Below are 24,276 nucleotides of genomic sequence, written 5' to 3'. Positions count from 1 at the left end.
GTAATTTAATTATGCTAAAATTTGTTTATTATTTGAAATTAGGATTATTTTATTCATAATGAAAGTTAAAAAATAACAGAATATTGGGTTTTCTATTTTGTGCTTTTCTAATGAAGCAAAGAAGAGAAAGCTAGCTTTCTTTTAGATTTAAACTTTAAAAACCAATCATTTCTGACCAAATTTCTCTTTTGTAATGTAGGAAGGATTTAAATGGCAAAAGTTCTTATTCCTAATGATAACTATGAAATCCAGAAAACTTCTTTCTTAAAAAGAATGGAGTTGATACAGTAGGATGTTAGATGTAAAAGACAGGAGAGGGATTGGACTGGAGATGAAAATTTGAGGTAATAAATTTATGAATTATTTATAAAACCAAGAAATCAGGCTCTCTCAGCCTGTAAGTAGGTATAGGATAAGACGAAGAGCAGAACCCCAGAGAACATCAACGTTTATTGTGTAAACGTCTTCTGAATTAATCCTACTTTACTTATTTATTTTTGGTGAGGAAGATTGGCCCTGAGCTAACATCTGTTGCCAGTCTTTCTCTATTTTATGTAGGATGCTGCCACAGAGGGGCTTGATAAGTGGTGCTGGTTCTGCGCCCAGGATCCAAACCTGTGAACCCTGGGCTGCAAAAGCAGAGCAGGCGAACTTAACAACTATGTCACTGGGCCAGCCCCAAATTAACCCTACTTTAAATAAATGCCAACGTTTTATGAATACTTAGAGTCCCTGGTTCTCTTATCTATAGAGCCTAACGCCCTACAATTTCTATTTAAAAAATTTACGTCAACTCAAATTCTGCTGCATTTTTCAATTATCACAGCAAAGTTGTGAGAACTCCAAAGTTTCATTCTTGCTCACTCATTTATAAAACTTGTTAGCAAACTACCAGTCGTTTGATTTTTACATTATTAACAGGTGCTTTTAAAACTGTTGGTATTTTGTTGATTTTGAATTATTCTAAATAGTCTGCAAAACTTGGACAGCTGCATACCCACCTAGGACAGAGTTGGATATGGGCACAAATGACCTTCCAGTAGAGACCTAAGGCCAGCTATGTTTTTGAAAATGCATTCCCACACAGTGTGTTTCACTGAATTCGATTAACAGGGTAGAGACTTCTAGAAAGTCGTGGATGAGAGAGTTTATCGAAGTTAATGTGAAAATTCTAAAATCACTGAGCTGAAGAGGAAAACAATAAAATAGCAAGCTTTGTACCTTCAATCATTTAATTTTTAGTTAGTCATACACACTTCAAAATAGCTAGATGAATGTATGTACACATTGCACACCTAATGATATTTTTTATTTACACATTGTTTTGCAAAACACAAAGCACGTTCACAAAGGACTTGGCAGAGTATTGTAACAGAGGAAGGACAGATAAATATTAGTTGTCATTTTTTGTTAAGCTCTTTGCACGCATTGTCTCATTTAGTGTTCACCAGCCTATGCGTAGATGCTAGTATTGCTGCTATTTTAGAGAAAGAAAATGGAAGATAAAAAAGCTAAACAGGGGCTAGCCCGTTGGCCAAGTGGCTAAGTTTGCGTGCTCCTCTTCAGCAGCCCGGGGTTCACCAATTTGGATCATGGGCACAGACCCACGCACCGCTTATCAGGCCATGCTGTGGCAGCATCTCACGTAGAAGAACAGAATGACTTACAACTAGGATGTACACCGCTGTACCGGGGCTTAGGGGAGAAAAAACAAAATTGGAAAAAAAAAGAGGAAGTTTGGCAACAGATGTTAGGTCCGGGCCAATCTTCCTCACACACGCGCAAAAAAGCTAAACGGTTGTTCTTTGTTTATACACTCTTGCTAGTGCTGCGAGTTTAAGCCTTGTGACTCCAGGTGTCTCTTCTTTCACTTATCTCTACCTACCATAATCTCTGCCTGACTCTCTTTTCGCATACATAGGCATGGTCCATTTTTTTTCTTTTAAAGATTGGTGCCTGAGGTAACAACTGTTGCCAGTCTTTTTTTTTTTTTTTCCCCTGCTTTTTCTCTGCAAATCCCCCCAGTACATAGTTATATATTTTTAGTTGTGGGTCCTTCTAGTTGTGGCATGTGGGATGCCGCCTCAACATGGCCTGACCAGCGGCACCATGTCCGCACCCAGGATCTGAACCAGCAAAACCCTGGGCCCCCGAAGCAGAACACATGAACTTAACGACTCGGCCAAGGTGGTGGGCCCCAGCATGGTTCATTTTTGAGCAAAATTTATTCCTGAGCAAAGGATACAACTTAAAGAGCAAGCATGGCTGATCATCGGCCATGGTATGTGTCTGAGTCAGACATGATTCTGTCTTCACAGGAAATTTTAAAATGTGCAAGTATTGTGTGAAATAATTAAAGTATAGGGGTTTTGTTAGCACCCAATAGATAGAAGGCTCAAAACGTACATGGGGGTTGCTTGGAGTCTAATAAATTCTTCTTGCAAAATATTATGTCCCAGGTTTTAATGATCATTCAGATTTAACTTAGACCTTCCTATAATCTTAATCTAATTTCAGCTAATGATATATGAAATCACTTCCTGTTACAGCAGCCACTTCCATAAATGCCAACATTTATGTTTCCAGTGTACATTAAAAAAAAATCACAACCCTCTTAGTCTCAGTGTGCTCAAATTTAGCACCAGGTTGCCAGATGAAACCCTGAAATAGCACCTGGCCACCTACCTTAATTCGTAGACCAATAAAATCTAGAGCCTTAAAAATGCCATCACCTTGTTTGACTGCACTGAACTGTGAAACCTGGAAGAATGTAGAAACCAGAACAGGCTACTAAAATGAGGTCATCTTGCTAAAGGGACAATTTGTAATGGGGCATTGTGCTGACAGGTCTGCAAGCCTATAGTCTAAAGTCGATGTGTATATTTGAGCTCAAAATAGACCCTGTGTGTGACAAAAAACAGCATTATTCTCAATAGTTGAGGGAACTTGATGGATGTTGCTTCTCTAAACTCTGGAAACTTAAGCTTGAGCCCCTATGGAAAGGTCTATTCATGTAGCATGTTCTGTTTTCTTAAAGAAATGATGGTGTATGTAGAAAGAATGGTCGACACATGCTTGCTGAACACGAAGAGCTATCTCTGTCTTTATTTTCCAAATTTGAAAAAACAAAAACAGCAACAGAATATATAGTCTGACATAGCGTTTTTGCCTCCTGATCATTAAAAAGGTTTATCTCAGTTTAAACTTTAAACCATATTTTATAATACATTGCTTTTGGTGAAAAGATTACAATTAAATTAAATAGTATTGCCTCCAAAATCTGGGTGGAATTGCTTATCTAGAACCTGATACTTTGTTGGCAGAGATCGCATAGTGAATTGAGTAGTTTCAGGAGACATAGAAGTTTCTTTTTGTAGTACATACTTTATGCTCTATGCATAATCTATATGAACAGCATTAAGTTGGATTTTCACTTTGATTTTTTTAACTGTCAAGCAGAAAGATAGATGTGCAAAAAAAATCCTTCATTTTCAAGGATTTGTCTATTCTAGATTTCCAGATGCCTCCAAATCAGTAATGCTTCATGTTAATTTCTAGATCAGACAACTCTTCTCTCTTAGTAACAGCAGAATTCATTTCCCTTAGTGGGAGGGGTTTGCTCCAACAGTCTTTAGAAGCCGTCGTGGGTGGATGAGAAGCAGGAAATGAGAACTATAGTTCTAGCCCTGCCTGGTTGGTTCATCCAATGAGGTAGATCAGCTTCCTCATCTTGAAGATGAGGGCTCAAAGTCAATACAGTCAGGTACCCCATAACGGTTCAGTCAACAGCGAACTGCCTTCACCACGGTGGTCCTATAAGATTGTAGTGGAGCTGAAAAATTCCTGTTGCCTAGTGACTTCATAGCTGTCATAATGTTGTAGCACAATGCGTTACTCGTAGCTCCGATCTGAAAGAACAAGAGCAAAGTGATAGAAGCTGTTAAAGGATCTGCTTCATCAGAGACAACAAGAATAACAAAAATTCGAGAAGAGCCTATATCAGAGGTGAAGAAACTTCTAATGACCTGGCTTGAAGACCAGACACAGAAGCACATCTCTCCCAGTGCCATGACAATCATAGCCACAGCAAAAAGTTTGTTGGCAATGTTGAAAGAAAAAGCTGGACCCATCTACGCTGTTGAATTTACTGCCAGGTTTAAATGATTCAAGAATCATTATTCGTTACATAATGTGAAAGTGAGTGATGAGTCTGCAAGCGCTGATGTGAAGACATTGAAGAATTTTGGAAACTAGATAAGCTGATTGTGGAGGAAAATTACTTGCAAGAGAAAATATTCAGTATGGATGAAATTTCCCTACTCTGGAAATAGATGCCTGAGAAGACTTTCATCCATAAGGAGGCCAAGTCAATGCCAGGTTTCATGGCTTTTAAAGATTTTATTTTTCCTTTTTCTCCCAAAGCTCCCCGGTGCATAGTTGTGTATTTTTTAGTTGTGGGTCCTTCTAGTTGTGGCATGTGGGATGCCACCTCAGCATGGCTTGATGAGCAGTGCCATGTCGGCGCTCAGGATACAAACTGGCAAAACCCTGGACCGCCAAAGTGGAGAGCGCGAAACGTAACCACTCCGCCACTGGGCTGGCCCATCATGACTTTTAAAGACAGGATAACAATCTTGCTTGGGGACAATGTTGCAGGCTGCAAATGGAAACCCTTTGTGGTCTGGTACAGTGAGAACCCCAGGGCCTTCAAGCATATCAGAAAGCACACACTGCCAGTGTACTACAGGAGCAATAAAGTCCTGGATGACCCAGCTCCTCTTCCAAGATGCCCTCCTGAATTGCTACGCCAGCGAAATGGAGAAGTACTATTTGGAGAATAACGTACCTTTCAAGATTTCGTTAATTGTTCATAATGCTCTTGGATATGCTTCTTTGGTTGATGATCTTCATCCCAATATCAAAGCAGTGTTTCTTCCTCCAAACAGCACCTCTTTGATCCAACCAATGGATCAAGGAGTTATAACAGCTCTTAAGGTCTACTACCTGAGGAAGACCTTTGCCCAGGCTTTTGCTGCAACTGAGGAGGACAGAAAAAACACTGATGCAATTCTGGAATGATGAAAGCTTCTACAACTGTATCAAGAACCTTGCTTGGATTTGGGGTGATGTCACCAAGGAGTGAATGAATGGCATCTGGAAGAAGACACTCAAGAGTTTTGTCCATGACTTCAAAGGATTTGTCAAGGATGAGGAGGTCGCAAAAATCAACAGGGCTGTGGTTGAGATGGCAAAATACTTTAACCTGGGTGTGGATGAGGATGAAATTGAGGAGCTCCTGGAGGTAGTTCCTGAGGAGTTGACTAATGAGGAGTTGTCAGAACTGGAATAGGAATTCATAGCTGAAGAAGAGGACAGTAGAAGAAAAAGAACCCCCAAGAAAATCCACAGTGAAAGGTCTAGCAGAAGCTTTGGAAGACCTTGACGAGCTCCTTAAAAAGTTTGAAAACATGGACCCTAACACCAAAAGGTTTTCATTAATAGAGAGGTATATTCGTGGAGAATTATCTGCTTAGAAGCAAATCTATGATGGAAAAAAAGAAACAAATCAAGCAAACCACCATGGCCATATTTCTGAAAAGAGTGGCACCTCCTCAGGAAGAGCCTCAGGCGGATCCAACAGGAGGTATTCCAGAAGAAGACATTGTTATCATAGGAGACGACAGCTCCATGCGTGTTACTGTCCCTGAAGATCTTTCAGTGGGACAAGATGTGGAGGTGGAAGACAGTGATATTGATGATCTTGACACTGTGTAAGCCTAGGCTAATGTGTGTGTTTGTGTCTCAGTTTTTAATGAAGAAATTTAAAAGTTAAAAATTAAAAAAATAGAAAAAAGCTTACAGAATAAGGATATAAATGAAGAAAATGTCATTGTACAGCTGTACAATGTGTCTGTGTTTTAAGTTGTGTTTTTACAAAAGAGTCAAAAGGTTAAGAAAATTAAGAAGTTTAGAAAGTAAAAAATTACAGTAAGCTAAGGTTAATTTATTATTGAAGAAAGAAAAATATTTTCTAGCCTAAGTGTGCAGTGTTTCTCAAGTCTACAGTAGTGTAGCTAACGTCCTAGGCCTTCACATTTGCTCACCACTCACTCACTGACTCACCCAGAGCAACTTCCAGTCCTGGAAGCTCCATTCATGGTTAAGTGCCCCACACAGGTGTACCATTTTTCATCTTTTACACCATATTTTTACTGTACTTTTGCTATGTTTTTATACACAAATGCTTACTTTTGTGTTACAATTGCCTACAGTATTCAGTACAGTAATGTGCTGTCCAGGTTTGTAGACTAGGAGCAATAGGCTAGACCACAGAGCCTTAGGTGTGTAGTAGGCTAGACCATCTGTGGGGTTCACACAATGACAAAATCACCAGCACATCTCTTAGAACGTATCCCTGTCATTAAGCAACACATGACTAGTCATAGTTAATATTTACCAAGAACTTGTTATGTATCAGGCGTGACAGCTCTACACGGTTGCCCCACTTTGTAGATGAAGAGAATGGAGACACACAAAGATTAAGTAACTTGTCTAAAACTTTCACAGATGATCAAGATTGAAGCCTGAATCTGAACTGAGATCCTGGCTCCACACCCATGGGAAACCACAACTCATTCTGCCTCCCCAAAGTGCTTTCCAGCTGTAAACCAAATAAATGACTCTACATCTTGTCTTTCTATAGTTTGTCTTTGTGCTTGAACTAGGATTACGTCTTCCCATATTTTCCTACAGTAAACAGCCTATAAAAAGTGGGAATGTGAGTAGGGTTGTATTAACACTTGTGATGTCAAGTTAATGATAGCTTCTTTTTCTTTTCTTTAGTTCTTTTGAAAAGCCAGAAGTGACCTACTTCCTACACTCACAACTAAGCAAAGAGAAAAGACCCAACAGTTTTAAGAAAGAAAATAATTCCTGGAAAAAAATGGAGGAATAAAATGGCCTATTTCCACATCCATGTAGCAGGCTTGTTAGACAGTAAATCACTTTCTTTCATCTTGCCTAGTCCAGCTCTGGGAGCCAAATAAATGTTCAGGTAATTTTCAAAGTTGTATCTAATAGAAGCAAATGGTAGCTGAACATATAGGTCGATAGACGTAATTGATTGAATGGAGCAAAGTCATGTGGAATAGATGAATAGATAGTAATTTAGATGGCTCCAAAAGCTTTGAAGTACCCCAGATCACACACTCAATTAAAAACACGAGTTTGGTTGAAATGGAAACGTTGGCTGGACCTAACTTCACCCTAATAAAACCAAATTATTATTCTGAACTCTAGTTCTGAAAAGCAAAATCATCAGTTATTATTTGGCTTAAAGAAAAGTTTCAAATTTGACCAAACTAACATACATATCATATTTTCCCACCTCTTGCTAGCTCCTAAAGGAGAACCCCAGCCCATTTCATCGGAGATTTAACGTGCGCTCCCAAATCCATCCTATCAGCCATCCCATAACATCCACCTATTTTTTTCCCATTCTCCTGCTTTGCTTCCTTTGTTCAAACTACTTAACAAACATTCCCATCGCTTCCTCTTGTTCCCTGCCAGGAAGGCACCTTTGCTATACAGGGTACAGAGCACACTACTTTCTGTTAGTGGGAGGGACACACCTACCCCGCCATATTTTACCACAACATGGCGACTCAAATTCTTTTCATTTGGGGGTACAAAATCCTTTTCCCTGAGTTTCACATATGAGCCCACAGAAGGCTAGACGAGTACCCGTTGGGTAGCGAAGTCTGGGTTCTTTTCCAAAGCATCCTTCTGTTATGACTATAAGTCTCAATTTTCTTGACCCATTTTTTTCAGTCTCTTGACTTCTTTCCAAGAATGCTGATCAGTTCTTTAGCCAAATAGACATTTTATGGGCACCTCAGAACACCAGACACACACAGAGGTAAATCTCAGCAGTGGGTACAACTAATGCCTTATGTATACTTGGAAAAGTGAAATAGAGTCAGAAGATGAAGCTCTGGTTTAATCTGTTAAACCTGCCCTTAATTATGCAATCTTTTTGATTAGACAGCGTAGCATAGGGTTTAGGAATGAGGGATATTGAGTCGGAGTCTGGCAGACCTGAGATTTGCATGGCCGTCCTCCCATGTATAAGTTATGTAACTGTAATTTAGAGGCCTCAGCTCCCTGTGCTCTAGGTTTCTTATTCACAAAGTAGGATTTAAAATCGTGCCTAGTTCATAGAGATGTTATAAGGGAAAATTGAAAAAAATATTTGCAATCTATCCAGTCTACACCAATTACTCAATAGGTGATAGGGTGGGGTTTCTCCCATTATTATGGCTTAGAGATTTTAATTTTCCACAAAAGATATGAAAGGAGGACTTAATAATTATGAATCACTCAGTGATATATAGGTCAAGGCTGTCATTTTTAAAATTCACTATTTACAACAAAAATGCAAAGTAAATGTAACTATTCCAAAATTATTGATAAAGGAAACAGGTTCCAAAGGAGCTAATTTACTTTCTTTTGGACATCTTAACTTCCACACGCAGAAACAAGGTAGCTTCAAAATCAGAATTTTTCTTTTTTGAGGAAGATTAGCCCTGAGCTAACATCTGCCACCAATTCTCTTCTTTTTGCTGAGGAAGATTGGCCTTGAGCACACAAATGTTAACTGCTATGCCACTGGCTTGCCTCTCAGATTTGTTTTGTTCCAAAGCCAATTATCCTTCAGTGAAATAATTGGATGTTTATAGTTACTGTATTTAATGCTATCTCTCGTTTAAAGACAAGTAAAATGAAATAAAATTCCAGAATTCATATCTTGATGAATTATAAAAGACCTTTCTTAACTCTCTTCTATTTCAATACTCATGTTTCTCCCACCATTTTATCGTCAGTATCCTCTAGCATGGGCACCATACACAACGTTTCATTTACAGAATAATGGGCAATGCCGTTTTTGAATGAAACAAAGATGAATGGCAGTTTTGTCTTTTTCATCCCCTGGTAGTCAGCTGCCCCATGGAGGGAGCAAGATTGGAGGGCATTAGAAATAAATGAACGGTGGACGTGGGATCTTCTTTGTTGACAAAACAAGTCTGAGAGAGAAGCGATCAAGGCCTCTAGATAAATGGAGTAGTGACCTCATCATAAATTTCAAAGCAGAAAAGTCTGTGAGAAACTAGCGTCACATCACGGAAATCAAAGCACACGGAGCTAATTCTAGGCTCTAAAGAGAGGACAGATTATTTAATAAAGATAATGGCATGGTTAAGTAACTATTTGCAGAAAACAAAATATTAAGTTATAGCTTTACCTCTATCACACACACACAAATAAATTTCACATGCATTAAAGAATTAAATGTAAAAGTTAAACCAAAATCAGCAAATCAAAAAATAAAAAAGAACTAGAAAAAATATTCGTAAAAAATTTATTGAATTGAAGGATGGTCATGAAATACATTAATTTGAAACAGTGGAAGAATTCATAAAGGATAACTATTATAGACAATTTCCCATAGAGAGTTTTAAAATTTATGTGGGCCAAAAAAAACGCCATGAGTCAAATTAATACTCAAATAAAAAATTTCAGAAAATGTTTATTGATGTAGGACAAAAGAGCTAACAACCTTAATGTATGAAAGTTTCCTCAAAACAATTTAACTAAGTGCTGTCTCAGAAGAAAAAATATTCAAAGTAGTAGTTGATAGAAATAAAGTCACACCAGGCCTAGAATGACTTCCACTTCTGGGAGGATGAAGTAGACGTGCTTTTCCCTATTCTATCACCTAAGTTCAGCTAAACCCTTGGACAGTCCATATAATTTAACAAAGAAGAAGAAGACTGAAATGTGGAGCAAAGGCAGACCAGCTAGGAGCTCAAAGCTGGGTCACAAAGAACGACATAGTGGTGAGTTTCCTGGGTTTTCTTTTTCTCTCATATACCCCAGACTTGGTGCTGAGAAGCCAGCAACCCAGAAACAACAACAGGTACAGAAAAAGCCCCAAGAAAAGTTCACATTCTCTAGCAAAGGACCAGGAAAAGGGCAGCCTATCAAGACAGAAAACAGTTAGACAATAATCACTCTACTCCAGCCAAAAACCAGAGAAAAAACTATGACTCCATTCACACTCATGCCCACAAAGACCAAATGGGGATCCTACACTTCTTCCCTCACAAGGCCATAAAGAAGGGCCCCAACACCCCTGCAGGGGTGATGTCTGAGGGTGCCAGGAAGGAAGCTGGAACTTTCATCCTCTCTAGCCAGTAGCAAGACGCTTTGAGGTATAAACGAAGACGATATGGGAAGCTTGGACTTCCATGCCCCCCCCTTCCCCAACGCAGTGGTGCCAGAGGAGGCTTCGTGAAGAGTGAAGACCTTCAGCACCGCTCAATAATAGTGAGGCCACCCCCACCTTGGTGTCAGTGGCAGCACAAACATCCACGCCTAGAGCGGTGAAGAGCTCCCCCAGTCACCACCCCCACTCCCAACCTTGGTCAGATGTCAATGGAGGCAAAGTGAGGATGTGGACTTCTACCTCCACTTGGCTGTATTGAGACAGCTTCCCCCTTCCAGAGACGTGTCAAACAAAGCCAGCTGAAAGAGAAGGTTTAAATAAGATCCAGAGACGTATACCATATATTGAAATATCCAGGTTTCAGTCAGAAATCACACATCACACGAAGAACAAGGAAGATCTCAGAGGGAATAAATGTATACATATTCACTATATGTTCACTGTGAGAAGACAGAGATGTGAGAGTAATCTGACAAATATTTTAAAGCAGTCATGATAACAATGCTTCAACAAGCAAATAAAAACATACTTGAAACAAATAAAAAACAACCAACCACAGAAAGCCTCAGCAAAGAAATAGAAAGACTCAGCAAAGGTGTCAAAGATGTGAGAACCAAGATGAAATTTTAGAACTGAAAAATACAATACCTGAAATTAAAGCTTAATGGATGAGATCAAGAGCAGAATAGAGGGAACTGAGAATCAGTAAACCAAAATATAGAACAAGAGAAATCACCCAAATTAAACAACATAAAGTAAAGAGCAAAAGAAAATGAATACGGCCATGTGGACTGTAACAAAATATCTCACTTCTACATCATCAGAGATCTGGAACAAGAGAAAGAAGGTGGGCCTAAAAATGTACTCCAAGAAATAATGGCTGAAAAATTTCCAAATTTGACAAGAGACATACACTGACAGATTTAAGAAGATGAGTGAAATCCAAGCAGGATAAATAAAACGAAATTCACACTAAGGTGTGTCATAGTTAAATATCTGAAAACTGAAGATGAACTCTTGAAAGCAGCCAGAGATAAATGGCACTTTCCAAATAAGAGAAAAATAATTCAAGAGCAGATTTCTCGTCAGAAACCATGGAAGCCAGGCAGAAGTGGGACAATCATTTTCGGGGGCTGAAAGAAAAGAACTCTCAACCCAGAAATTCTATGCTCGGAATGAAAGAGAAATCAAGACATTCTCAGGAGAAGGAAAACTGAGATAATTTGTTAATTTATTGCTTGTGGAACTGCTCCAAAAGTATGGGTAAAGGAAGTTACCTAAACAGAAAACAAACAGTAAAAAAAGGAACGTTGGAACATCAGGAAGGAAGAGCACAGTAAGGGAATATAAGGTAAATAAAATAACCTTTTCTTGGGGCTGGCCCAGTGGTGCAGTGGTTAAGTTCGCACACTCTGCTTTGGCAGCCAGAGTTCATGGGCCCGGATCCCGTGTTCTACTCGTTGGGCCACGCTGTGGCGGCATCCCACAGAAAACAGAGGAAGATTAGCAACAGATGTTAGCTCAGGGCCAATCTTCCTCACACACACCAAAAGGCTTTTCTTCCCTTTTTTTCCACTTTATTTTTGAGATAACATTGGTTTACAACATTATATAAATTTCAGGTGTGCATCATTACAGTTTGACTTCTGTATAGCCTACGTTGTGTTCACCACCAAAGGCTTTACTTCTTTTGAGTTTTATCAATTGTTTGATGGTTGAACCAAAATCATATGACTGATATGAATCTAAATATATGAAGAGGAAACATTTAAGAATATTAATATTACAAACAGGGGACAACAAAGGGACATAAGGAGAGGTAGGATTCTATGTTTAGTCTTCTTTGTCTTGATTCTAACCCATCCTCTCCATCTTTCTTGAAAACCAACTTCCATAATTAAATCAGGCATCCTCATTTCTTAATAGAAAGTGTGCTCTTAGGAGCAATTCTACCTCTAGCTATTAAACTGGCATTTTTGCTTTCTCTTTACTATGAACATATTTTTAAGGGAAGTTATCTGGAATGGTATACAATAATATGTTAACATTAGTCTTTACTGGATGGCAAGAGTCTCTTAACTATTTTTATTTTCATATCCATATTTTATATTATTCTATACATACTTCGTTCTTTCATGACAATTTTAATTGTATGTTTATAAGGAAAAAATGATTGCAAGATGTCAAGTTTAAATGATAGTATTTCTTCCACTTCTGGTTAAATTATACAGCAACATTCAAGAGGACAGAAATTAGCAGTAATTTCAGAAATAGAAGCAAAGTATTTAATTGACCAGAATCTGAAAGGAGTCTATTCAGCTTACCTTCAATGCAAATAATTTAAGAAATAAGTTTGTGATCTGAAGTAATAAAAGCACCTAATCAAGTAAAAATTTGTAAGAAATATTGAAACATTCCAAGTAGCTGCCTGGCTCTGAAAAATCAGGAACTGTACTAAGTATAAAACCACGCAATGTATGCCTCTCTCTGCCTGTCTGCACGTACGCGTCAAGAACTTTCAAAAGATGGTGACAAGTCTATTGCCTCCATCCACTCTTCCATGTTAGTACGTCTCTTTCTTTAATCCATTTTGAGGCTAAACTGAAATGGAAAAGTGAGACTTGAGGTAGCCTAGAACAGGTAACAACGTGTTCAGTAGCATCATACAGGTTCCAGAAGCACCCTGGAAAACAAGGCTCCTCAAGAGATGTGGTGAAAGTAGGAAGATAATTGTCTGCTATGGAATATAGTTTATAATAAAACATGCAGTTACAAGTAATATCTAGTATTAACCCCTTAGATTCTCCAGCAAAGGAAATGTGAATTTTAGCAGTGTTCCCGTGAAAGAACGATAGATAATGAAAGAAACAGGGGCGATCCATGTATCTGTGTGTTTGCAAACATTGCACCTGGCGAGGTATGTTCATTTCAACGTGTGCCAATATCAGCAAGGGCTCAACTGAAGAAGCAGAATCAGTAGGAGATAGAAGAGGGAGGGAGGGAGAGAGGTGATAAACAGATACATTACAAGGATTTGACTTGATACAATTGCAAGAGGTGATCAAATAGTCTTTGTAAGAATGTTTTCTGCACAACTGTTACAACTGTTCCCGGAGCTTGAAGTCCACAAGGGAGGCGGAACAGAAGGAAAGATGGTCACAAAGGGGAGGAGATCAAGCACAAGCTGGAGCCCCATAGGATAGACTGAAACCTGTATCAGTTCTTGTTGCCTCTGACTGTGATGATGTGGGACCCTACAGATGCCAGAGCCCTTCATCGTGGAGCTAAGTGCACACACCTGGCTAGATGTTGCATGACACAATGAGGTGAGTTAGCAGGTAAGCATCACTCAGGAGCTACAACCTCCTCCTAGTTAACAAACTTTTATATGAAATTTTCTCTGTCCAAGTAACTGATATGGTCTCTGTTTCCTAACTAGACTCTGATTGATTTACATGTTGTCTTCATTTCAAGGGTGGATAAAAAGAAAAAAGAAATTTTCTTTATATGTATGTATATGAATTTCTACAACATAAGGAAAACATTTACAACACATGAGAAGAAATTCACCGAGTTATTGGGAAGGGGGGTGATTTGTGTTATTGATGTAATATAGTAAGCGGGAAAAAGAAATAGAAAATAGGAGAATAAAAAGGAACACATTACTTATACAAAAAAAGATCATAGGGTCAGAATAAAGAACAGAGTAGGATCCAAAGAAAATGGGTAGAGATGAAAAGACGGTAGCCTTAGAAGAAAATGTGGCAAGCTTCATATGACCAGGAACAGGCAGAGAATAAAGGGAATCTGGGCAATACAAGAAAAAAATGTAGAGGTTTAAAAAAAAAACAAGCAGAATTAAAATCAGTATCGTATACAGGCGAAATTGACTCTGAAGAACTTTGTTCATCGATACACTTGAAAAGTTCTTGCCAAATGCAGAAAAAAGGACAATAATGGATATAGTAATAGAGATAACAGATCAAAAATTCAATATAAAAGCAATTGCTGCTCCTGATGAAAAGAAAAGGAAACAAAATAATCAAAGCCTTCTTATAAAATGTTTTTGAGCTGAAAAATATAGTCTACAATATTCCAACGAAAAATAATTGTGAGAGTAACAAATAGAGTTATCCTGGAACTAGATGCCAGATGAAAAGAAACATTGTTCACAGAGATTTGAACAGAAAAATCTTGTAATTCAAGAATCCTGAGTTCAGAGAAGTTATTACTCATGCGGAAAAATCTCAGCAGTGCAAGTGCTTAGAAATATAAAACACATTTATCCTTCCTTGTAAAAAGGTACTCAAAAATGTACTCCAGCTTACTAAAAGATTAATCCAAATAAAAACTCAGAAATAGAGAGAGGATAATGTGAAATGACTGATTGCTGTAACTGAGAACAAAGAAACATACAGAGTTATTGCAATAATAAAGAATCAATATAAACTTAAAAATAAAATTATCCACAAAAAATTAAGTAGGAAAAATGTTATCCTCCTCTCTGTCTTCCTCTTCATCAGCGTATTTAATCATCAGGTTAAGTTAGCATATTCGGGAAAGCAGAAATATAATAGAATAGGGGAAATAAAGCAAATTAAGCCAAGTTGTTTCCCTTACAAGAAGCAGATTAAAAGTAGAGGTATTTTTACTTTGATAGTTAGATAAATATAGTGAATTTTTGAAAGTGTAGTGGTAAAAATCTAAAACTTAAAAATAAAATATCTCCTTTTAAAATCATCATAGGAAGTGAAAGCAAATGAAATACAGTCATTGTAGGAAAAAAGATTTAAAAAAATTAGAAAAGGACGCAAGAAAGTAATAGAAATAGAAATCAAAGATATTATGACTTTATGACGTTAAATGTTTATGATTAAAATAAAAAATAATAGCAACAAAAAGCAAAGAAAGTTGGATTAAATTTTTAAGTCCGACATAAGCTTCCTAAGAAAAAAATATAAAGTAAAATAAAATTGGTTAAAATAAAAATATAGAAAACTACCAACCACACAGGTTTTTAAAAAATTGGAAATATAACATCCCACAGTATAAGAATTTGAGAAGAATTGAACTCATAAGTAGATTTAATTCTTTTGTAAAATTCAAACTGTGAAATAAAATTAAGAGGAGAAATTAACAAGCAAAATTAGAAATAATACATATATTTAAAATATTTTATATTTCTAATTAACAATATTTAATGTTGAAAGTATGCTAATAATTTTTAAAACTCAACCATATTTTAAAATGTCTGTAAAAATATAGTTTATTTAAATGGAATTAAAAACAAGAGGAAGCTATGGATAATTTGAAATACAATTTTTTTAAAGATTTTATTTTTTTCCTTTTTCTCCCCAAAGCCCCCCAGTACATAGTTGTATATTTTTCGTTGTGGGTCCTTCTAGTTGTGGCATGTGGGACGCTGCCTCAGCGTGGTTTGGTGAGCAGTGCCATGTCCGCACCCAGGACTCGAACCAAACACTGGGCCGCCTGCAGCGGAGCGCGCGAACTTAACCACTCGGCCATGGGGCCAGACCCTGAAATACAATTCTAAAATTATTAAAATAACATATGTATAGTTAAGAATGCAGGAAATCTAATGGGTATTTTTTTTATCGCATTAAAATTATATGGTACTTAATATAATCCATAATATAGAAAAAATGTTTTAAAATGCTTCTTAATAGAAAATTATAAGCCCTTCTCATGTATGAATTTGAATAAAAAGTGATAGAATACATGCTAATCTATTTTAAAATTATACAAAAAGAACAAATCAACTTAAGTAGGAAGATTTTTTTTGTAAGCACAGTGTTGATGTGATATTAGAAGAATTTATTAATATACCACATCAGAGTTAAGAGAAATTTCAGACGGTTAGCCCTGGGTTCAGATGCTGATCTGTCAAACTTAACTGGGGTGATCTTCAGCAACTATTTTAACCACTGTGATGTTCTTATTGTCATGTGCAGAATGGGAGTACTATTATATATCTTTAATTTTTTTGTGAGATTAGGAAATAGTAACATAAAACATATTTCAAATCGTCAGTGCAGAGTAAGCGCTCAACAAATGGTTGCTGTTGTTGTCTTTGTTGTTATACATTAGGAAAAAAAATCACCTCAATATGTTCAGAAAGTTAGTCAACAAGATTCAAAAATAACCTCCAATCAATCTTTAAAAACTCAGTTCATACTAGAAAGATACTTCATTAACATGAAAAAGTATATGTTTTACACTAGTGGTAATTTAAGTTGAATTTAAAGTGCTTTTGCTCCAACCTTTAAAATCCAGATCAAAATTCGCCTGTGCTCTGAACAATTATTTAACTATATTTTGCAAATAGTCCATAGGTAACTTTTTAAAGATACATTTATTGGTTTTAGGGACTATGTCTGCATATATTTATTACTAAATCTTATTAATTGTTCTCACTGTTTGTGATGTATACGTACATATTTATTAGAAATTTTAATAGGAATGTCCAGTGAGATCAGAATTCTCCTGTATTTCATTTCTTCTAAGAAAAATCATTTCAAGAAAATAGATTTATTTAGATATTCAAATAATAGCTAAATATGAAAAAATAATTGTGATGTATAAATGGTAAATAAATTAAACATTTAATACGTTATATTTGTATTATATAATGAATAAGCATTATTAAAATAAAAACTATATATGAGTATTTAGGGTAAGATAATGAAAGTACTATTTCAATTAGCAGTTCTACATGAAAAGGAGAATTTCAACAGAAAACATAAACACTATTATAAACAATCAAAAACCAATCAAATAAAAATTCCTAACTTTAAAAATGCAATAACTAAGTTTAAAAAGTCACTAAAATTTATTTAACGGGTGTTTAGACATAGCTAAAAAGCATATGAATAGGAGCTGGGGTTCAAGATGGTGACACAGGAGGCTCCTGAACTCATCTCCTCCCACAGACATACTGAATCTACAGCTCACATGGAACAATTCCATCTGAAAGAAATCCAGAAATTAGCTGAGTTACTCCTACACACCAGGCAAGGAGAAAAAACCCACATTGAAATGGGCAGAAAAGGCTGAGACACATTCTCACCATAAACCCCACCCCAAGCACAGCAATACACAATTGGGAGGGAACTCATAATGCTCAACTTCTTGATGAAGAGTAACGTGTTTGGATCTAACATCTAGCACGCCAAATTTTAAGACTTCCACTTGAGGGACAGAGTCCCAAAACACCTAGCTCTGAAAACAAACTAGGCTCGCGTCCCTGAGACCCACGAGACTACAGCAAAGAAACAGTTCTTAATGGTTCGCAAGGACTCCTGTGGCTGTCCCCCTACGGCTCAGCACAACGGAGCAGACAGAAATGCCCGTCTCCCAGTATTTCCCTGAAAGAGGCCTGTTCGTATATCTTCAAACCTGCAGCCTGGGGGTCAGGCTCCTAAGATAGCAGACTTCTAGGGGCTGACTGCAATAGGGACGTCAGCAGGAGCCATCTCCACGTTCTCCCTCTGCCCTGCTCCAGGTCACCTGTATCTCCTGAAAGGAGCTTGCGCACATGTCTGGAGCCCCAGCTTCTGTGGGTGCCGCCGAGTGGACCTACTCCTTGAACATCTGGCTCTGGTGACCAGCAGGACCTGCATTCAAGGGTCCCACAGGACTGTAGCAAGCAAACACAGCGTTCTGAACTGACTATCCTCCCAGAGCTCAGCACAGAGGCAGAGATCAGAAACAACCATCTCCCTGTCTTCCCTGAAAAGGCCAACTTGAACATCTCAAGAGCTGCAGTCAGAGGGACAGGTTGCTAATTTAACACACACTCTGGGCCAGTTTCGATCCTCTGCAGAGTCCTGGGAGAGGCTGGTAGGTGCCAACTTTGCACTTTTCCTCTGCCCTCCTCCAGGTCTCTGGTATCTCCCTGGGAAAGAGCTGCTGTACACACGTGGTGCCCTGGCTTTTGTGGCTACAGCCCAGAAGATGTACCCCTTGATCTCCTTCCTCCACTGGCCAGCTGGGCTGAGTCCCAGATTCCACAAGACTAAAACAAACACAGATGCACTTCTTATAATCAACTATCCCTCCAAGGCTCAGCGCAAAGGGAGCAGAGAGAAACACCCATTCCCCAGTCTTTCCTGGAAAGAGGGTAGTTTGCATACTTTAAAAGTTTCAGCCTGAAGGTCAGACTTCTAATGTGGCACACATCTAGGGACAGACTATCATCCTCAACCAGAGATAGCCAAGGTTGACAGATACCATCTCATGATCTCCCTTTGGTAAACACTGGGTCACCAGTATCTCCCTGGAACAAGCATGTACAATGTCTGGTGGACTTAACAGACACTTACAGATCACTCCATCCAACAGAAGCAGCATAGACATTCTTCTCAAGCACACAAGGAACATTCTCCAGGACAGATCATATGCTAGACCACAAAACAAGTCCTAATAAATTAAAGAAGATTGAAATCATATCAAGCATCTTTTCCAACCTCAAAGATATGAAACTAGAAAGGAATTTCAAAAAGAAAACTGAAATATCACAAATATATGGAGATTAAATAACATGCTACTATACATACAATGGATCAAAGTAGAAATTAAAAGATAAATCAAAAATACCTTGACACAAATGAAAATAGAAACACAACATACCAAAACTTATGGGATGAAGCAAAAGCTGTTCTAAGAAGGAGGTTCATAATGATAAATGCCTAGATTAAGGGGGAAAAAAGAGCTCAAATAAACAACCTAACTTCACCCCTTAAGGAAATAGAAAAAGAAGAACAAACTAAGCCTAAAGTTAGTAGAAGAAAGGAAATAACAAAGATCAGAGCAGAGATAAATGAAATAAAGTCTAAAAAGAGGATAGAAAAGAATCAATGGAACTAAGAACTGGCTTTTGGAAAGATAAACAAAATTGACATGTTTAGCTAGACTCACCGATAAAAAAAGAACAAGGACTCAAATAAATAAAATTAGAAATGAAAGAGAAAACATTACAACTGATGCCAAAGAAATACAAAAGATCAAAAGAGACTAGTATGAACAATTATATGCCCAAAAATTGGACAATCTAGAAGAAATGGATAAATTCCCAGAAACATAAAACCTATGAAGACTGAATCATGAAGAAGTAGAAAATCTGAATGGACAAATTCCTACTAAAGAGGTTGAATCAGCGATCAAAACCTACCAATAAAGAAAAGTCGAGAACCAGATAGTTTCACTGGTTAATTCTATCAAATATTTAACGAGGAATTAATATCAATCCTTCTCAAACTCTTCCAAAAGCTAGAAGAGGAGGGAACACTTCCAAACTCATTTTATGATCCCAGCATTACCCTGATAACAAAGCCAAAGAACTTCAAGGAAAGAAAATTGCAAGCAAATATCCCTGATGAACAGAAACGCAAAACTCCTTAACAAAATATTAGCAAATGAATTCAACAAGGATTTTCACCATGATCAAGGATTTTCACCATGATCAAGTGGGATTTATCCCTGGGATGCAAGGATGGTTAAACATCTGAAAGTCAATAAATACGATCTACCACATTAACAAAATAAAGGACAAAAATTGTATGATCATCTCAATAGGTGCAGAAAAAGCATTTGACGAAATTCAACCTTCACTCATGATAAAAATTCTTAAACTGGGTCTAGAGGGAATGTACCTCAACATAATAAGAAACATAAATAACAAGCTCACAGCTAACACCATACTCAACGGGGAAAAACTGAAAACTTTCTCTAAGATCAGGAACGAGACAAGAATGCTCACTCTCACTACATTTATTCAACATAGCACTGGAAGCATTAGCCAGAGAAGTTGGGCAAGAAAAGCAAATAAAAGGCATCCAAATTGGAAGGGAAGAAGTAAAACTGTTTCAATTTGTGGATGACCTGATAGTATATGTAGAAAATGGCCTACTTTTTTCGCTCAGAATCATATTTCATCAGTTATCACACTCCAGGTATTAATACGGTTTATTTTTGTCCATTCTTTTTTTTTTTTTTTTTTAAAGATTTTATTTTTTCCTTTTTCTCCCCAAAGCCCCCCGGTACATAGTTGTGCATTCTTCGTTGTGGGTTCTTCTAGTTGTGGCATGTGGGATGCTGCCTCAGCGTGGTCTGACGAGCAGTGCCATGTCCGCGCCCAGGATTCGAACCAACGAAACACTGGGCCGCCTGCAGCGGAGCGCGCGAACTTAACCACTCGGCCACGGGGCCAGCCCCTTGTCCATTCTTTTTTTTCTTTTTTTGGGTAATTTGCCTGCGATGTGTCTCTACCAACGAAAATATGTAGCTGATTTTTTAAACTGGATTTAAGTTGTGCCTTTCTGTGTGTGGAGATTTAACTCACTCAATTTATTATGTGTACTGATATGTTTGACTCTTGTCTGCCATTTCTCTGCATGCCTCTATTTACAATATATTGATTTCATTTTTCTATCAGTAGTTTGATTGCAGGATTTGTTTTATTCCTTTTATCATTTCATGAATCCAAAACTATATACATAGTATTTTTTTCCAGATGCTACCTATAATTTTGTACAAGTGAATTTTAATCTGTCTTTCAATATCAAGGATTAAATTATGTCTACACTCTTCTCTCTTGAAACTAGACATTCATCATCTGATTACCTACCCTCCCTACCATATTTTATTGAAATCATGTTGAAATTTAGCTCCAGACTAGTTTTGTTTGTATTTATGTAATGTCTCTATCTTTGGGGAAATCTTTGCTTACATGGTATTAAGTTTCAGGGTTTCATTGGCAGAAATTGTTTAGATATCCCTACAAATTTTCTTTTTGTTTGCTCATCATTTTTTCTTATAGGGCGTGTCCCCCTCTTTCCTTTTCACCTTTCCCTTTCACCAGATTCCACTGTTGAATAATTTTGTTCAGAGACAGTGAGTACCTTTCGTTTCAGGTACCGGTACGTGTGAAGTAGTTCTGTATGCACACGTATTCCTTTTCTCTTAGCGCTTGGAAGACAGGTTATCTTTATCTTCCTGCACTTTGAGCATCATCTAGGAAGTCTGGTGAGAGGATCAGTCTTATTCCGCAGTAGGGAGCGTGTCGTTTGGTTATTCCTTTTATTCTCATCGTTCAGATGTTTTGGGAGGTCTGCTTAGCACGCTATGCAAAGATGTGAGTCTTTCTTCATTTCAAAGTAACTATTTCCATTTTGCCTTTCATTTCCCCGACTCTCTTTTTACCTTCTTCTGAAACTCCTATTAGCTCGATACTAGGTAGGCTTTCCCAGTCACTCTTCAGCAACCCTACCTTTGCGCCAGTACTTCTCTCACGTTTTGCTCCCCTTTCTGAAAGAAAAGGAGTCTTTTCCATCGACTCCTAATTCAGTCCTTGTCTTAGTCAGCTCAAGCTGCTATAACAAAATATCACAAACTAGGTGGCTTAGAAACAACAGAAATTTATTTCTCAGATCTGGAGGCTGAGAGTCTGAGATCAGGATGTCAGCATTCTCAGGAGAGGGCCCTCTTCTGGGTTCCAGACTGCTGACTTCTTGCTGTGTCCTCACGTGGTAGAGAGCAGGGAGGGGAACCAAGCTCTCTTATTTTAAGGGCACCAATCCCATTCATGAGGCCTCCACCCTCACAACCTCATCTAAATTCTAATTACTGTCTCCAAAGCCCCACCTTCTAAGACCATCACATAGTGGGCTGGCTTCCAACATAAAACCTTTGGAGAAGACTCAACATTCAGTCCCTAATAGTCTTCAACCATACACTGTTATTACTTAGCTCTTCTTTTAAAATTTTAACCACCATATTTTAATGTTTAAGAAATATTCTGTAGTTGCCAATTACTCTTTTTCATAGCAGTCTTTTCATATTTTATGTATGTACAATCCTTTGGCTCTCCCTGAAAGTGTAAATTAGATTTTTTATTCTGTTTCTTCTATTTCCATTTTTTGTTTTACTATTATCTCTATTTCTTCTGGAGTCATTGTTCTGATTTCACTTTTGTTTTTCTTTTCCATATTATTGGCTTTGCAGAGGTTGTTCCAGCCATTTTACTTCTCTGTTCCCTAGGCCCTTTCCCGTGGCCCCCTGCCAGCAGCTCCATATTTGATTACTCTGATAGAGACTCTGTGGAATTGTTGTCTCCAAGTTCGGTATTTTTCTAGAGCTTTGATGGAAAGCACTGACCTTACCTCTAGAATCGTCCTCTTCTCTCTCTCTCATAGTTTTTCTGTTCATCAGCCTTTGATCTCCCAGGAATATCTCAGTATTTCAGACACAGTCAGGATAATTTTATTTTTTTCCCATTACGCCACTATTGTGAGTACATTTCTTTAATAAACATATATTCTATCTTAACTTTTGAATTGGATCTTGGCAATGAGAGATGAGAGATAGCAACATGAATTTAGTTGGCTAGATTGAACCAGAAGACTTGAATGGCTTTTTTTCAGAAAAACCTTATCTACATATCACATTTAGAATAATGTATGCAAAACTAAAGTATAGTCACTGCATTTCCTAGGAAAGAAAGTGATTCTTCTACTGGTTAGTCTTGAGATCCTAAGAAACAAAGCTAGAGATGATATATACACATACTCAATTTCCTCTCTGGGTGGTAGCAACTTTTACAAGAAAACACGAAGACTAAAAACTTGCTACCTGTAAGCTTTTGGGAGGCAAAAGTCATTTTTATTTATTTGTTTTCCAGTAGGTGACCAGCACTTAGTAGAGTGCAAATTAACATACCCTTTTGAAGAAACATATCTGCACAATCAGTATATTTTAGTTTTAAAAAATAATCTAGAATTTGAGTAGAAAAATGTTCCTACTAGAAATAAATCAAAATACATAGTCTTTGGGGTTTTGTTTCTCTTTGTCTGGTTTTACTCTATTTTCCAATATTTTTGATGCAATAAACTCTATTAAAAAAATGATTAAAAAAAAAGATTGAACCTTTCTGGAGACACCAAATAAAATTACTGATGACAAACCCTGCTGGTGGAGACCTTGAGTTTCAGTGCTACAGGTCTCATTGTCATTCACATGGTGACCTTGTGCAGGGAGGATCACTCAGGATTCATCAATACAGATAGAACGATTCGGAAGCCTGGGCAAATTATTTATCGTTTAAGGTTTTGCACAGTTGATCGATGAGTGGCAGGAAGTCTAGATTTAATAGAAAGTATCAGCTAGGAATCACTGTCACCAACATCCATCTCGTGAGCACAACATGCACCTCCTTGTTAAGTTGCCTGATAGCCAATTCTTCTCTGTGAGAAGAATTAAGTGATGGGAATGATGCTGCTGCAAGCCCAGACTGGCCAGGTGGGCAACATTGTTCGCATTTTCAATTTGCAGCCTTCTTTCAAGGAAGCAGTGGGACAGAGTTTCAGGCACCAGTACACTGAAACCGATTACCAACCGCCCTTCAATTGTTCCCCATTCGCATCTACAGCATTTAAGTTTCTCATTGCTGCTTGTTAGCATTTGCAACTAAAAGACACAAAATTGTGACTTTTCTTAAAGAAATGTAATGCTACATCCATGATTAAAATACTATAACATTATTACTTATGAACTAATATTTTTAAAACAAAACGCAGTAGTCTCTATGCATTGTTATGATAACTAACTACACGTTGTATTTCCTACTGAACATTAGTCATTTGTCCTAGAATTACTCACAACATGTTCTATGAACTTTGATCAGCACTTATGTTACACTTTTCTAGTTATTTAGTTCCTTGCCTTTCCCCCCAGCAGTATTTTGTGTAAGGAAATTTCTCACAATAGACAATATGTTCTCTAGCTTTACAAAGTATTCATACTTAGTAAATGTGTGCTGAGTAACAAAATGAATATTTGCAGGTTTCTTAGTCTTCATAAAGAGAGAACATGATTTAAGGATTTATATTTGGAAACGATATCTGGAAATTTACAATAAACCAGCAATTACCCCAAATTTCACATCATAGAAAATTCATCTTCATCATTTCAGTGTT

The 24,276-nt window shown here is 37.5% G+C and overlaps 1 long non-coding RNA gene across 2 annotated transcripts in view; it reads right to left on the bottom strand.

Annotated features, from left to right (window-relative positions):
- Nucleotides 1-1,295: 1,295 nt before the first annotated feature.
- The window catches only part of LOC123290226 (uncharacterized), a 60,334-nt gene continuing 37,353 nt past the window's right edge, over nucleotides 1,296-24,276 (bottom strand). For both annotated transcript variants that reach the window (XR_011493045.1, XR_006534598.2), the window contains 2 exons: nucleotides 4,847-5,038; nucleotides 1,296-3,908 (listed from right to left, as the gene is read on the bottom strand). This is a non-coding gene — a long non-coding RNA (uncharacterized lncRNA). The remainder of the gene's footprint in view (nucleotides 3,909-4,846; nucleotides 5,039-24,276) is intronic.

This window comes from Equus asinus, chromosome 12 (genome assembly GCF_041296235.1).
Source record: "Equus asinus isolate D_3611 breed Donkey chromosome 12, EquAss-T2T_v2, whole genome shotgun sequence".
NCBI classification, from domain to species: Eukaryota; Metazoa; Chordata; class Mammalia; order Perissodactyla; family Equidae; genus Equus; species Equus asinus.
The sequence above is the reverse complement of the archived record's forward strand: the minus strand, read 5'-3'. Positions and strand labels throughout refer to the sequence as shown.